Source organism: Macaca mulatta, chromosome 3 (genome assembly GCF_049350105.2).
Source record: "Macaca mulatta isolate MMU2019108-1 chromosome 3, T2T-MMU8v2.0, whole genome shotgun sequence".
Classification (NCBI taxonomy): Eukaryota; Metazoa; Chordata; class Mammalia; order Primates; family Cercopithecidae; genus Macaca; species Macaca mulatta.
Window position 1 is genome coordinate 185,480,596 of NC_133408.1, and position 15,348 is coordinate 185,495,943.

At 37.0% G+C, this 15,348-nt stretch overlaps 1 long non-coding RNA gene across 1 annotated transcript; it reads right to left on the reverse strand.

Moving 5' to 3' along the window:
- Positions 1-6,626: 6,626 nt before the first annotated feature.
- Positions 6,627-13,078, reverse strand: LOC144340099 (uncharacterized). The gene is made up of 3 exons (XR_013415825.1): positions 12,797-13,078; positions 9,227-9,342; positions 6,627-7,642 (listed from the first exon to the last, which is right to left on the reverse strand). It is a non-coding gene; the product is annotated as an uncharacterized LOC144340099 (long non-coding RNA).
- Positions 13,079-15,348: the final 2,270 nt, after the last annotated feature.

Genomic DNA, 15,348 nt, shown 5'->3' on the forward strand with positions numbered 1-15,348 from the left:
ATTCTTGCTTTAGAATTGTGTTCACTTGAACTACAACTCTCCCCGTTGGGCTTTCCAGAGACCTCAAATAGATTCTTTCTCTACCATGAATATGTCTGCAGTTATTAGATCTGCAGGTAACATCATTCAAGATGTATGGAAGCTTAATACACAGATTTAATGCCATCAAATCTCTTTCTTGATCTTGGTCCTACTCAAATTGTAAGTCTTGCAAGTTGCATGATAAAAAGGTGATATGGTTTGGCTCAGTGTCCTAACCCAAACATCATCTCGAAGTGTAATCCCCACATCTTGTAGAAGAAACCTGGTAGGAGGTGATTGGATCATAGGGGAAGTTTCCTCCTTGTTGTTCTCATAACAGTGAGTTCTCATGGGAACTGATGGTTTAAAAGTGTGGCACTTCCCCCCACTTTTCTCTCTCTGTCTCTGTCTCTGTCTCTCTCTCTCTCTCGCCCTTGCCACTATGTAAGATATGCCTTGCTTCCCCTTCACCTTCTGCCATGATTGTAAGTTTCCTGAGGCCTTCCCAGCCATGAGGAACTGTGAGTCAATTAAACTTCTTTTCTTTATAAATTACTCTGTCTCAGGTAGTTCTTTATAGCAGTGTGAAAACTGACTAATACAGGAAATTGATACCAGGAATGGGCCATTGATATGAAGATACCTGAAAATGTGGAAGCAACTTTGAAACTGGGTAACAAGAAGAGGTTGGAACAGTTTGGAGGGCCTAGAAGAAGACAGGAAAATGGGGGAAAGTTTGGAACTTCCTAGAGACTTGTTGAATGGTTTGGACCAATATGCTGATTGTGATATGGACAATGAACTCCAGGATGAGGTGGTCTCAGATGGAGATGAGGAATTATTGGGAACTGGAGGAAATGTGACTCTTGCTATGCATTAGCAAATAAACTGGCAACATTTGGCTTGTACCCTAGAGATCTGTGGAACTGCGAACTTGAGAGAGATGATTTAGAGTATCCAGTGGAAGAAATGTCTAAACTGCAAAGGATTCAAGAGGTGACTTGGCTATTTCTAAAAGTGTATGTTCGTATGTGTGAAGAAAGAGATGGTTGAGAGCAGAGCATAACACTTTGGAAAATTTGCAGCCTGACCATGTGATAAAAAAGAAAAACGCATTTTCTAGGAGAAATTCAAGCCTGCTACAGAAATTTGCATAAGTAACAAGGAGAGAATGTTAACAGATAAGACAATAGGGAAAATGTTTCCAAGGCATTTCAGAGATCCTCATGACAGCCCCTCCCATCACAGGCCCAAAGACCTAGAAGGGAAAAATGGTTTTATGGGCCAAAACCAGGGCCCTGTTGCTCAGTGCACTCTTGGGACATGGCACTCTGAGTCCCAGTTGCTTTAGCTCCAGCTGAGGCTACAAGGGGCCAAGTTACAGCTTAGACCATTGCTTCAGAAGTTGCAAGCCCCAAGCCTTGGCAGCTTCCACATGGCGTTGGGCCTTCAGGTGCACAGAAGGCAAGAATTGAGATTTGGGAACCTCCACTTAGATTTCAGAGGATGTATGAAAATGGCTGGATGTCCAGGCAGAGGTCTGCTGCAGGGGCAGAGCCCTCATAGAGAACCTCTACTAGGGCAATGTAGAGAGGAAATGTGGACTTGGAGCACTCGCCCCTCAACAGAGTCCCCCCTGGGGCAGTGTCTATTGGAGCTGTGAGAAGAGGGCCACCATCCTCCAGACCCCGAATGATATGTCCACCTACAGTTTACATTGTGCACCTTGAAAAGTTGCAGGCACTTAATGCCGGCCTGTAAAAAGAGCCAAGGGGGCTGTAACCTGTGGAGACACAGGGAAGACACTGCCCAAGGCCTTGGGAGCCCACCTGTTGCATCAGTGTGCCCTGATGTGAGACATGGGATCAAAGGAGATTATTTTGGAGCTTTGAGATTCAATGACTAACAGTGCTGCCAGATTTTGGACTTGCATGGGGTGTGTGGCCTCTTTGTTTTGGACAATTTCTCCCATTTGGAATGGGAACATTTACCCAACACCTATATCTACATTGTATCTTGGAAGTAACTACCTTGTTTTTGGTTTTACAGGCTCATAGGTGGAAGGGACTTGGCTTGTCTCAGATGAGACATTGGAAACGTACTTTTGAGTTAATGCTGGAATGAGTTAAGACTTTGGGGGACTGTTGGGAAGGCATAATGGTGTTTTGAAATGTGAGAAGGACATGAGGTTTGAGATGGGCCAAGGGTGGAATGATATGGTTTTTCTTTGTGTCCCCACCCAAATCTCATCTCAAATTGTAGTTCCTGTGTGTCAAGGATGGGGCCTGGTGGGAGGTGATTGGATCATGGGGGTGGTTCCTCCATGCTGTTCTTGTGACAGTGAGTTCGTTCTCACAAGATCTTATGGTTTAAAAATGTGGCACTTCCACCTTTGTGGTCTCTCTCTCTCTATGCTTTGCTTCCCCTTCACCTTCTGCCATGATTGTAAGTTTCCTGAGGCCTCCCCAACCATGTGGAACTATGAGTCAATTAAACCTCTTTTTGTTATAAATTACCCAGTCTCTGGTAGTTCTTTATAGCAGTGTGGAAAAGGATTAATATAATAGGTTTTTTGAAGAGTCATATAGGTTGTCTCCAAATTATTCTACCAAACTCTGAACCTCTGTCTTCACTAAGTGATGTGAGGTAGGAGATGTGTTATGCATAATTTTGTCCTTAACTTTGGAGGAAATATCTCAGGATACCGATGATTCTCAGAACCTTAAAAATGCACACATTTTGCTATCCAGGACACAAGCCATGTTCTGTTTATCAGGCCCCATTATCATCATCTCATTAATACCTAGACCAGCATGAGATGTTGTGGAATATTATGAGGGTCAATGTCTCTTAAACTGTATTGTGACAAAGGAAAGATTTAACATGACCATGAGTACAAGGCAAGGAATTTTCACTGCTGTCTTTTTATATACATGTTACATGCTTTTGAAACTCTCTATTGATGCAGAAAGTAGCTGCAGTACTTCTTAGCTAAGTTCCCAATAGTTCACCATTAGCCCTCTCAAATCCATGTGGTTTTTTGAAAGGTCTAAAAAAGTGAATTAAATGGAGATGTAAGTAAAACTATTACTTTTGCATCCTTTAACATTTGATTGCAGTGTAAAGCTCTGAATTTTATCCCAAATTTCAGTAGAGCTACTGCTGACTTGCTATCTTAGATGGAAGCGGGGGATTGACACTTTCAGGCTTGTCTTGTATTGTTTCTTACTCTAAAGGACAAGACAACAGTATGAACACCTGCCAGCTATTAGGTATTACCCAGCCAAAATATGCGCTCAGAGACTATGTAAAGTAGCATGGTTTGTGGACACAGACTCATTGTACACATGGTGAGATAGGCTTAGGACTTACCTAATTTCCATAGTTGGCAGACCATGTTGGTGCTTGGGGTAACCAACTTTCAGGGTAAGCTCTGATCACATATTCAAATATATTCCAGGACTGGATAATTCTCATTCTCCAGACTAAAGTTATAGTTTAAATTTCTACAGATCTGTCTAAGGAAATATTGTAGAATGTTTGTAGTATATACTTACTGTGATGTTTTCAAGGTCTTCATTGCATGGGATGAGACTTTTTCCTCAGACAAATATCTCTATGTGTAGGATGGCTAATATTTGGATAATAACTGAAAGCTTATACTTTTCTATTTTATTGGCTAATACCAGCATTTTGGTGACCACTATCATCCTAGGCAGCCTCGTCTCATTTTTGTGAGCTGCTACCATCACATCTGTGTGCATCAAGGCATCCTGGTTGCCTTGTTTTTTTTGTTTTTTTTTTTTTTTTTTCGCCTTTGATTTCACCTGGGGAACATTATAAAGGTAGGTTGTCTGAGCTCTTGTCATAAGTCAGTGTTATCATTATCACCTCATCAGTCTTCCAATCCTTTTCTCAATATTATTACTTGGTGGTTTTGGTATCTTGTCTTCATGAACATTAGACCATCATTGCCTTCGAGCTCCAAGGGAGCCACTGCAACAGGGTCTTCAGACTAATTCCAGGTATTCTTAGCAGGGGTTTTAATCCTGAGTTCTGAGAGAGTGTTTCCCAGTTACTGTCCAGGCCTATATTTATCTCAGTACAGTACTCTCAAGATCAACATCCATACCTCTTGACTTAGATCCTCTAAATTATATTAGCTTATTTCAGAAATTCTTATGGTAAGTAACCCAATTCCTCATTAAACCTAGTATTGATTTGTTGCCCCTCATCTCCAAATCTACCTTCATTTGCCTGTTTTGTGATGCCGGAGCAGGAATCATTAAACATTTCTTTTTGGGCAGCTGGCACAATGTTAACCTTGGTCAGTCAAGGGTGCTGGAGGAAGCGTATTTGCCTCCTGGCTCTGGATGCTTGTTCCCTTTATGCTGGACTGTGTGGCTGCCAGTGGCCTGAACACCAGGGTGTGTTTACCCTCCAGCAAGATTTGTTTGACAGTCTGCCCCATGATTTCCTTCTGCCCAGCCTTAGCCTGTCAGCAACTAGGTAAAAAGCTTCCTGCTCCTCTCGCAATATCTGCTAGGTGTGAGCCAGCTCTAGCAAGGTACAACCCAGGGTACCATCTTTACTATCCCATTGGTTTTCTACTTGTCAGTCTTGGCCCCAGGGCTGCAGAACAGCTCTGCCCTGGCAAGTCAGTAAACCTCTCCAGCATCAGGGGGCTATCACTCACCCTCTCCAAGGAGGATTCCCTCTCAGCCTTGGGAAGGGAGCCTCTTTCCCTTGTTTGTTTCTTCCTCGGGTTCTCTCAGCCCTTTCACAATTCACCACTAGTAGTTATTCCTCTGTTCCCAATTAATATTTTTTATATTAAAAATTTTCATATGTAAGTTACTGGTATGGTTTATGTGTCCTGACTGGATTCTAACTGATGCAGGATTATGTATGAGAAACAGTATGTAGAGTTTATCACCTGATAAACTCTCAAAGGTGATACTTCTAAAGTAGTTTAGTCGGCCGGGCACGGTGGCTCATGCCTGTAATCCCTGCCCTTTGGGAGGCCAAGGAGGGCGGATAACGAGGTCAGGAGATTGAGACCATCTTGGCTAATATGGTGAAACCTCATCTCTACTAAAAATTCAAAAAATTAGCTGGGCCCATGCCTACTTGGGAGGCTGAGGTAGGAGAATCCCTTGAACCGGGGAGGTGGAGGTTGCAGTGAGCCAAGATTGTACCACCGCGCTCCAGCCTGGGGGACAGAGCGAGACTCCATCTCAAAAAAAAAAAAAAAAAAAAAAAGTTGCTGGCCTCCTTGCCAATGAAAGTGGGATGTTAAAAAACCATATGAACATGGCCAACTGTAGTATGTTAGACCAAGTAATTCTCCAAAGTTGTTATATAAATTTGCATTGATTAGCAGTGTATTTGAATTTTCATTACATCCTTACAAATACTTGTCCTTGTGTGTCATCTTGGTCCTGGCAAATACATAGTGGTATCTATTTATGGTTTTCATTTTTATTTCCATTAAGACTAATGAGGTTGAACACATTTTTCTATACTTACTGGCCATGTGAACATCCTTTTAATCACTTTCTGTCCAAGTACTTTGCCCATTTTTCCTTTGGCATGGCGGCTTTTTTCTTATTCATTTATACGAGTTCTTTATACATTCCCTAGACTACACTCTTTCTTAGTAGTAGTCATTGCAATTATTTTTCTTCCAGTCTTTGGAGATACAATTTAGAATAATAAGAAAACTCATATACTAAGAAATACATCTGAAATTAAGTTTAGAACACATACACACACAGGTGTAATAATTAAAGAAAATAATATTATCTAAATAAGGCATGCCGTGTTCATGATTTGGAAACGTACAACAAGTAAAGATATCGTTTTCCCCAAACATTATCTATAAATCCAATAAAGTATTGATCAAAATCTTGGCAGGTCTCTTTTAGAAATTGAAAAGCTAATTCCAAAATGTATATGGAAAGCTGCCAATCTTGAAAAAGATAGCAGATATGAAGACCTACTCTAAAGCCTCACTAGCTTAGACAGTGTGATTTTGGCATGAACAAATACAAATAGAGCAAGAAAAAACAACAGAGTTTTGTATTCAAGTCAGTACTCTTTTTGTCAGAGTAGTTTTCACAATTCCTAGAGATAACTGATTCACAGTTATTTGAACCTCTATTTATATACAAATATTTGTTCTCCAAGCTTCCTCCAAATTCTGATCTTGAGTTTTCTTCTAGTCTGTAATTCTCCCTAAATAAGATTCATTTAAGGCAGTTTCAAATTGTCCTTTGCATATGCCTGTGACTCACAGCAAGGCATTTCTCTTTGAAGTCTACTGTATAATATTTATTCCCAGAAGAATTCTCATAAATTTTATTTCTTAAATTACTTTAAGACAGAATGCAGCATGCCCAATGTCCAAAGTGTAGTATGTTCTCTCCACTCCCTTGCAAGTAAGTTAATTCCCTTTTTAGTCGCTGTGATACTTGATCAGAGATTAAATTTGGTATCTTTCTGTTAGTTTAGAGGCATAATTGTAGTGATTAGGTGAGAGGGAGAAGCCTTTTTATAGGATTAGCAGTGTTCCTTATAAAAAAAACCATAGCATTTTGACAGACTTCTATGTTTTCAATAAAGGCCATTTTAATTTCCAAGGGCTAATGCTATAGAGAATATTACTGCCCATTCATAGAAAACAGCAGGAACCATTGTGAACAACATGCCTACCTTTGAAGACATTGTTTGGATTTTGAGTTTGCTTGAATAGATCATGCCAGTTTTGGATGACATTCCCAACAGGAAAAATCAATAACTCTGTTACAACCATCACTCATATACAGGTCAATTTTGGTACATTTTATTTCCTGCTGATAAATGTAATTAATTGTAAAAATAGTTTCACATTTCTCTTTATAACTAAAGGCAATGTACTGTTCAAATGATCTTAAATGCATGAATTATCTTTAGAATATGCTAGATAGTTTTTAGAGTTTTTTTTTCTCAGCCAGTCTTCCCTTTTTCCTTTTTATGTTAAAGTAAAGCTTTGCATTATAACAAAGAAAAGAAGATTTTTTTTTCTTCTAAGGATCAAGTGTGGGAACTAAAATGAAAGATGACCTATTCTGAATTGCTTAAGAAAAGTGAAAAGATTTTTTACTAGTGTTATTGAAGTCTGTATTTTATTGATACATTTTTAATTTATCAATAAAAGGTTATTACAGTTCGTGCAAATATTTTATATTTGTGTTAAGATAGTTGTGACAAACTCCCATTATTAGCCACTTTAGGTTTTGCTTCAACAGTTACAAGTTGAAATCTCAATCTTCTTAAGGGACTGACAAAGACTGAATGAGGCAGAAACAGTTGAGGTTTTGCTTTCCCAGGGTGAATTGCAGGCAGTGTCTGAAGGAGAAGGTGGTTGTAAAAGGGCTTGGCCATTTCCATCCAGTGTGAGGCTCCCTATTTATGGCTTATATTTACTTTAGAGCTCCCCTTTGGACTAACAGACTTTAGCAGGTCTTCACCATGGTTTAGGACTTCTGCCAAATCCTGTGTCTCCTGTGTGTTACTACTCTCCAATAAATATTTTGTACTCTTAGCTTCATTTCAGCACATACTATTTAGAGAAATCAACCTGTGATAAGGCAAATTTTAAAATATAATATAGAATTATATTACAAATCAGAAAGGGAGACACATTAAAATTCAATAATGCCACACTTTAATCTACAAAAATACATTTAGCTAAGTCACCATAGTTACACTGATTACTATGAATCCCGCTGAGCATCTTTAAAATGCTTATCATTAGTATTTTTTAAAATGGGAGAAAAAAGGGAATTTTTTACGGCAAAATATGTACATGCTGACTACACAATTTCCAACCAAACAGTGATCGTTACAATAGTGAGATAATATGTGACCACTGTTAAACATTACCTTTAATGTTTCCGATTGCTTTTTTGAGTAAATACTCTTTAGGAGAAAAGCAAGTTTATATCTTATTATCAGTGGAACAGTAAGTAATTTTATTAGTATGTTCTAGGAATCATTGATGAATGAAGGAAGAAAACTTCACAAATACTCAAATTATTAAAACAAGAAACTTTCCAAAATTTTTGCGGATAGATTTGATATAACTTTTGCTCAGTAACTGTAAATATGGAACTAAATTTACCTATACAAGCATGTTTAAATTTCATGATCTTTGATTTAATCACAGGGAATCAAATTCAGAAATTCTATAGATAAGTCAGCATCTACTCCAACGTATTGTAATTATACACAGAATGTGAATTCGTATAATTCATGATTTTTACCTCTTAATATGGATGTTATCTATAGTGTAGTCTTTACAGTCAGCATTTTCAGAGATCTTCAAATACATAAAGTATATGAGATGCATACATAGCTTTAGGAACACATTGCTGCTATGGTTTGAATGTGCGCGTCAAAAAGCACGTGTTGGAAACTTAAGTGTTGGAAACTTAATCCCCAATGCAGCAGTATTGAGAGGTAGGACCTTTACAGGTGATTAAGTCATGAGGGCTCTTCCTTCGTGAATGGATTAAAGTTGTTATTGAGGGAGTGTGTTCCTTATTTTGAGAGTGAGTTTGTAATGAATGTGAGTTCAAGTTCAGTTATCTCTCTCTCTCTAATGTACTTCTTTGCCCTTCTTCCTTCTGCCGTGGATGACACTGAAAGAAATCCCTTGCCAGAAGCAGTGCCCTGGACTTTGGACTTCCCAGAATCCAAAACTGTAAGAAATCCACCTCTATTCTTTGTAAATTACCCAATCATAAGTATTCTGTTATAGCAACAAAAAATGGACTAAGTCATCGCTAACATAAAGCTCTTCATTTGTTTGTTTTGAAAGAATTTAACAGAATCCCTGATTAGATCCAGAGGTGATAGCCTACAACTATTACTGTTGTTCCCCTTCTACCTATCTATATTTTGAGTTCTAAGGCACAGTACAGAGAAGTCATCCAGGGAGCGCTAAATACTTGGTGCTTTTATAGTGTCAGAGTTGTTTGAACCAGAGCAACTCCATCTTGAATAGGGGCTGTGTAAAATGAGGCTAAGACCTACTGGGCTGCATTCCCAGATGGTTAAGGCAGTGTACGTCACAGGATGAGATAGGAGGTTGGCACAAGAACAGGTTATAAAGACCTTGCTGATAAAACAGTTTGCAGTAAAGAAGTCAACTAAAACCCACCCAAACCAAGATGGTGACGAGAGTGACCTCTGGGTTGTCCTCGCTGCTACACTCCCAACCATCACTCTGACAGTTTACAAATAGCATGACAATGTCAGAAGGTTATGCTACATGGTCTAAAAATGGGAGGAATGAATAATCCACCTCTTGTTTAGCATGTCAAGAAATAACCATAAAAATGGGCAACCAGCAGCCCCCAGGGCTGCTCTGTCTATGGAGTAGCCATTCTTTTATTACTTTACTTTCTTAATAAACTTGCTTTCATTTTATTCTATTGACTTGCCCTGAATTATTTCTTGCGTGAGATCCAAGAACCCTCTCTTGGAGGTCTGAATCTGGACCCCTTTCCTGTAACAATAGGATTCCAAAAAGTTTGTACTTTAAGAGTGATGATTTCTCACAGCTAAAATATGTATTTTATCTTTTGCAGGCCTTTAGGATTTACAGCTCCATCTCAGTTTCTCAGCTTCTTAAATGCTTATTACAGTTTTCTACCACCTTCAAGAAGCTTCCTCCTGCAACACCAGGTAGCATTTATCTTTCTCCTAGCTAGTCTTAGAATTTATTGTTTATGGCCGGGCGAGGTGGCTCAAGCCTGTAATCCCAGCACTTTGGGAGGCCGAGACAGGCGGATCACGAGGTCAGGAGATCGAGACCATCCTGGCTAACACAGTGAAACCCCGTCTCTACTAAAAATACAAAAACTTAGCCGGGCGAGGTGGCAGGCGCCTGTAGTCCCAGCTACTCGGGAGGCTGAGGCAGGAGAATGGCGTGAACCCGGGAGGCGGAGCTTGCAGTGAGCTGAGATCCGGCCACTGCACTCCAGCCTGGGTGACAGAGCGAGACTCCGTCTCAAAAAAAAAAAAAAAAAAAAAAGAATTTATTGTTTATAATATATACTTTAGCATTTAATTATATTCAACTTAATACTTTCTTGTTGTAATTTTAGAGTTTTCTGTAATTTTTACAGTACTCAATGTGTTATTTTCCCCAAAATGTTGTAACTTTTTACAGAGATGAACTATGACAAGTATTTATTTTGTATCCATTTTTCCCCAAAAGTGTTGCAACTTCTAGCAGGGATGATCCATGAGTATGTTTAAAGTTTTGTAACGCTTTTATTAAATTGAACTGAGAATCAATCTATTGTGGATAATGCTGTTCTTGGTGTTATATTCAGGTAATATGGCTGAATGAATGGAGCAAGCCATTCAGAAATAGTGCATTTCAAATGTGTTTGGTTTCCATTAATAAAATTCAATATAGATATGAGACTCACTCTATTGAAAAACCTGAAGATGCAATAAAAGAATAAAATAAAACATATCTATTTATTTTATAGCTTTGGAATTTAGTCGTAGCTATATTAGGAGCTATAAATAATGGAAGTGCATTTTAAATGTGTAGTTTTCTTTAACTAGGATATAATTTGGTTTCTTTTTCTTGATTCCTTTTTATCTCCCAAAATTACATTGGGGAAAAAAATCTGATGTCCTGCATTGCCACACCCGGTTTCATCTTTCAGACTGAAGAAGCCAAGAACATTTGTGTGGGCTTAGTGAAATAAAGATGGATATAATCTGTTTGGCTGTAGCAGGTCTTTGCAGAATCTATTTGCTGAGTGTTAAAAATCTTCAGATACTGTTCTAATACTTAGTAAAGAGACCAGGGTACTAAAGAACAGTGGTACTTTTACATAGTGTCTCAATTTTATATTTAAATACTAATAATGTGTACATATTATTTATAATTCACATCAATATTATATTTAATTCATTGATTTGTATTTTAGTGTAGTAGTTTATATAAACATGTAACTTAAAAATTATTCACACTTATAACTTTAATTATGTGTGGATTTGTTCACATATTAAACAAATGGTATTGAGTCCCTACTACCCGCCAAGCACTGTTCCAGACTTTTGGAATACAGTGGAAAATAAAAGCGAGGGAATAAAACCCTCTGTCTTCGGAGACTTTGATTGTTGAGTTCTTGAAAATCTAATGTTACAGACACTAGCATATAGTATGAATAGTTTTTATTAATATATAAAAATGTAAAATTGACCTATTTGAGCAATCTTGTTGCCATACTACTCAAACAGTGTTAGTCCTAAATGTGAATTGTTTTAATCATCACATAGACATGGCATTTAGCAGCTTAAAATCCACCTGGTAGTAGTAATAGTTGATGTGTTTTCTTCATGCCTACTATTTGTGGGTAACAGGTGAGTAGTATGTAAAAACACCGTAGCATTCCACTGGCATCGATACCACATAAAAAGTACAAGATTTTCAAAAGAGATGATGGATGGATGGATGGATAGATAGACAGATAGATAGATAGATGAGTGATAGATTCCACAATCACAGAAACATAAATATTTATATACATATATACTCAACTGTGTGTCAGTGTGTGTCTTTGTGTCCCACAAGCTGATTGCATAGGAACACAAATTAGAAACTAGGTGACTAGCTCTCTTGGGGGATACCCCACTGATCACAACAGAAGTATACTGGCCTAAGGCATAACATTTTAAGAGAGCTCCAATTCCATACCTTCAGGTAGATATGTGACAGATGCAGTGAAAAAATAGATGGATTTATACAAATATTTCAGGAGAGTTGTCAGCTTTTCTTTTTTGCTGAGTAACCTCAGGGAAAAATGGGAAATTACCAACTAAGATGGTGTTGTGAAAATCAACACAAAGGGAAACAAAGAGGGTCCTGCTAATCCGATAGCACACCCATCTAAACAACTGCATTAATGAGACAGCAAGGTGCTCAATTGGGAGAGTGGCAGTGTATTTTGTAAGACATACCTTTCATGTTTAGATTTTCAATTAGCTATATTGTTTAGTTCTGTTTTCTAAGTCAAACAAAAATAATAGAACAATTGAGTTATCCAAAAAATAATTTAAGGCATTTGGAGACAAGACAAGGTGATAATCCATTAGGGAGAGAAAATTTAACATTTTCTAGCTCTGCAGAAACAGTGGATAGAAGCCTAATTAGCTGTTTAATACATTAATCAATATTTGAGCTTACTTTATATTGTCTTAAGATCAGTTGATATTCCATTCTTTCTTTTTAACGTCCATAATATTTGACGTCAGCCAACACTTGGACGTGAGTTTGTTAATGCAATTTTTTAATAAGCAACAGTTATTAGTAATTTGCAAACTGCAAGAACAAAAACTGTCTTAGTTTTTTAGTATCAGACTGAGAAAAATGCTCAGTATAAAATTTCTGGATGATAAAGTAGTCTCAGGGATCTTTTGTGAGCTCTAGGGCATAATGAAACGGAAAGAGTTTAGGATTTGCCGTAACAATTTCAGGACTCAACAGCATATGTGCCACAGTTACTGGTTGTAGTATACTGTACAATGTTGCTTAAATGAAAATGACCATACATACTTCAGAATATTTTCTTTTTGTAAAAGTGAGCATTTTATTTTATTTAAGTATAACACTTACAAAGTGCACATATCATTAGTATAGAACTTGAAGAATTTTACTAATTGATTTTTCTAAAAACCAGTAACCCATTTCAGAAAGAGTACTTACCAACATCCCAGAAGCCTTTCTTGTGATCCTTTCCAGCCTCTACCTTCTCCCAAGGTTAGCTTCTAAAAGTTGATTCCCTTTTTATAATTAAAGTGAAATTTGCACCACATAAAATCAATCCGTTTAAAATGCACAATTCAGTGGCAATGAGTACATTCACAATGCTGTACTACCACCACCTTTATCAGATGTCAAAATATTTTCATCACCCCCAGAGAAAACCTCACACCCATGAAGTAGTCACTTCTCATTCTTCCCTCTCTCCCGTCTCTGATAACTACTGGGAATGTTTTCTCTCTGTGTGGATTTATCTATTCTGGATATGTCTCTCTCTTTTTTCTCTCTGTGGATTTATTTTTTCTGGATATTTCTCTCTGTTTTCTCTCTCTGTGGATTTATCTATTCTGGATATTTCTCTCTGTTTGCTCTCTCTGTGGATTTATCTATTCTGGATATTTCACATGGAATCACACAGTATGTGAACTTTTGTGTCTATCTTCTTTCTCTTAGCATGACGCTTTTGAGGTTCATCCATGTTGTATTATTTCTCAGTGCTGTAGTCTTCCCTTTTCATATCTGAATAATATTCTATTATATGTACAGTTGACGTGAACAACATAGGGGTTGGGGCACTGACTCCCTGTGCATTCAAAAATCTGCATATATATTTTGACTCCCTGCCAAATTAACAACTAACAGACTACTGTTGACTGAAAACCTTACTGTTAGCATAAACAGATGATTAACGCATACTTTGTATATTGTATGTATTCTACAACTGTATTCTTACAATAAGCAAGAAAGAAGAAGGAGCTATTAAGGCAATCATAAGAAAGAGAAAACATATTTACTATTCATTAAATAGAAGTATATTCATATAAAGGTCTTCATTCTCATCTTGACATTGAGTAGGAGTTGAGTAGGAGTAGGAAAAGGAGAGATTGGTCTTGTTGCATGGGTGACAGAGGCAGTAGAATAGCTGCACATTAGTGGACTCTTGGAGTTCAAACATGTGTTGTTCAAGGGTTGACTGTATACATCTGTATGCTACATCTATTTATTTGTTGTAGTTATCTATGTATTTGTTATTGTTATCTATTTATTGATGGCTATTTAGGTTGCTCCCCTCTTTTGGCTATTGGGTATGGTGCTGCTATGAACATTTGTGTGCAAGTATTTTTTAAATCTCTGTAACTAGTTCTTTTGGGTATATACTCATGAATACAACTGTTGGGTCATATGGTGAATCTATATTTAACTTTTTGGAAAACTGTCAAACTATTTTCCACAGTAACTACATTATTTTACATTTCTACCAACAATGTACAAGTGTTTAAAGTTCCTCACCCTTACCAACACTTATTTTCTGTAGTTTTGTTGTTGTTGTTGCTATCCTAAAGAGTATAAAGTGTTAATTTATTGTAATTTTGATTTGCATTTCCCTAATGACTAATGACATTGAGTATCATTTTATTTGCTTATTTGCCCTTTGCATATGTTTTTTGGAGAAATTTCTAGTTAAGTCTTTTGTCTATTTTTAATTAAGTTGTTTGTGTATAGTTGTAAGAGTTCTTTATATATCTATATACTAGTCTCTCATCAGATATATAATATGAAAATGTTTTCCCCATTTTGTAGGCTTTATTTTCTCTTTCTTGATAATGTTCTTTAATTCACAAAGTTTTTAAATTTGATGAAGTCCAATTTTTCAGTGATTTTTTTGTTTGTACTTTTGATGTCTTATCAGAAAATCTTGTACCAAATCAAAGGTCATAAAAGCTTACTCATATGTTTTCTTTTAAACATTTTATAATTTGATTCTATATTTAAGTTACCAGCTTATTTCGAGTTAATTTTGCATATTGTGTGTGGGTATATATCTATATTTTTTATATATGGATATCTAGTTGTCTGTCACATCACCATTTTTTGAAGAAACTATCTTTTCCCCATTGAATTCTCATGGCATATTTGCTGAAATCTATTGGCCATTGATGTACGGGTATATTTCTGAACTTTTAATTCTATTCCATTGATCTGTATAGTACATCCATCCTTATTCCAATACCACACTGCCTCTAGCTTTGTTCTTCTTGCTCAATAATTCTTTAGCTATTTGGGTCTTCTTGCAATTCCATGTGAATTTGAGGATGGACTCTTTCATTTCTGCAAAAAGAAAAAGCTTATTGAGATTTTGATTGGAATTTCAGTAACTCTGTAGGTCACTTTGAGTAGCATTGCCATCTTAATAATAAATCTTTTAACCCATAAATACATGCTGCCTTTCCACTTATTTAGATCATTAATTCTTCTCAAAATTGTTTTTGCAATTTTCAGTGTAACCGTTTTGCACTTCCTTGGTCAAGTTTGTTCCTAGATATTTTGCTCTTTTGGATGCAATTGAAAAAGGAATTGTTTTTTCAATGTTATTTTCAAATTGTCTTATAGTTATAGTTTAAACATACAACTGAATTTTATGTGTTGATTTTGTATCTTGTATCTTTGCTAAATTGGTTTATTAGGTGCAATCGTTCGTGGAGGTTTTTTTGGTG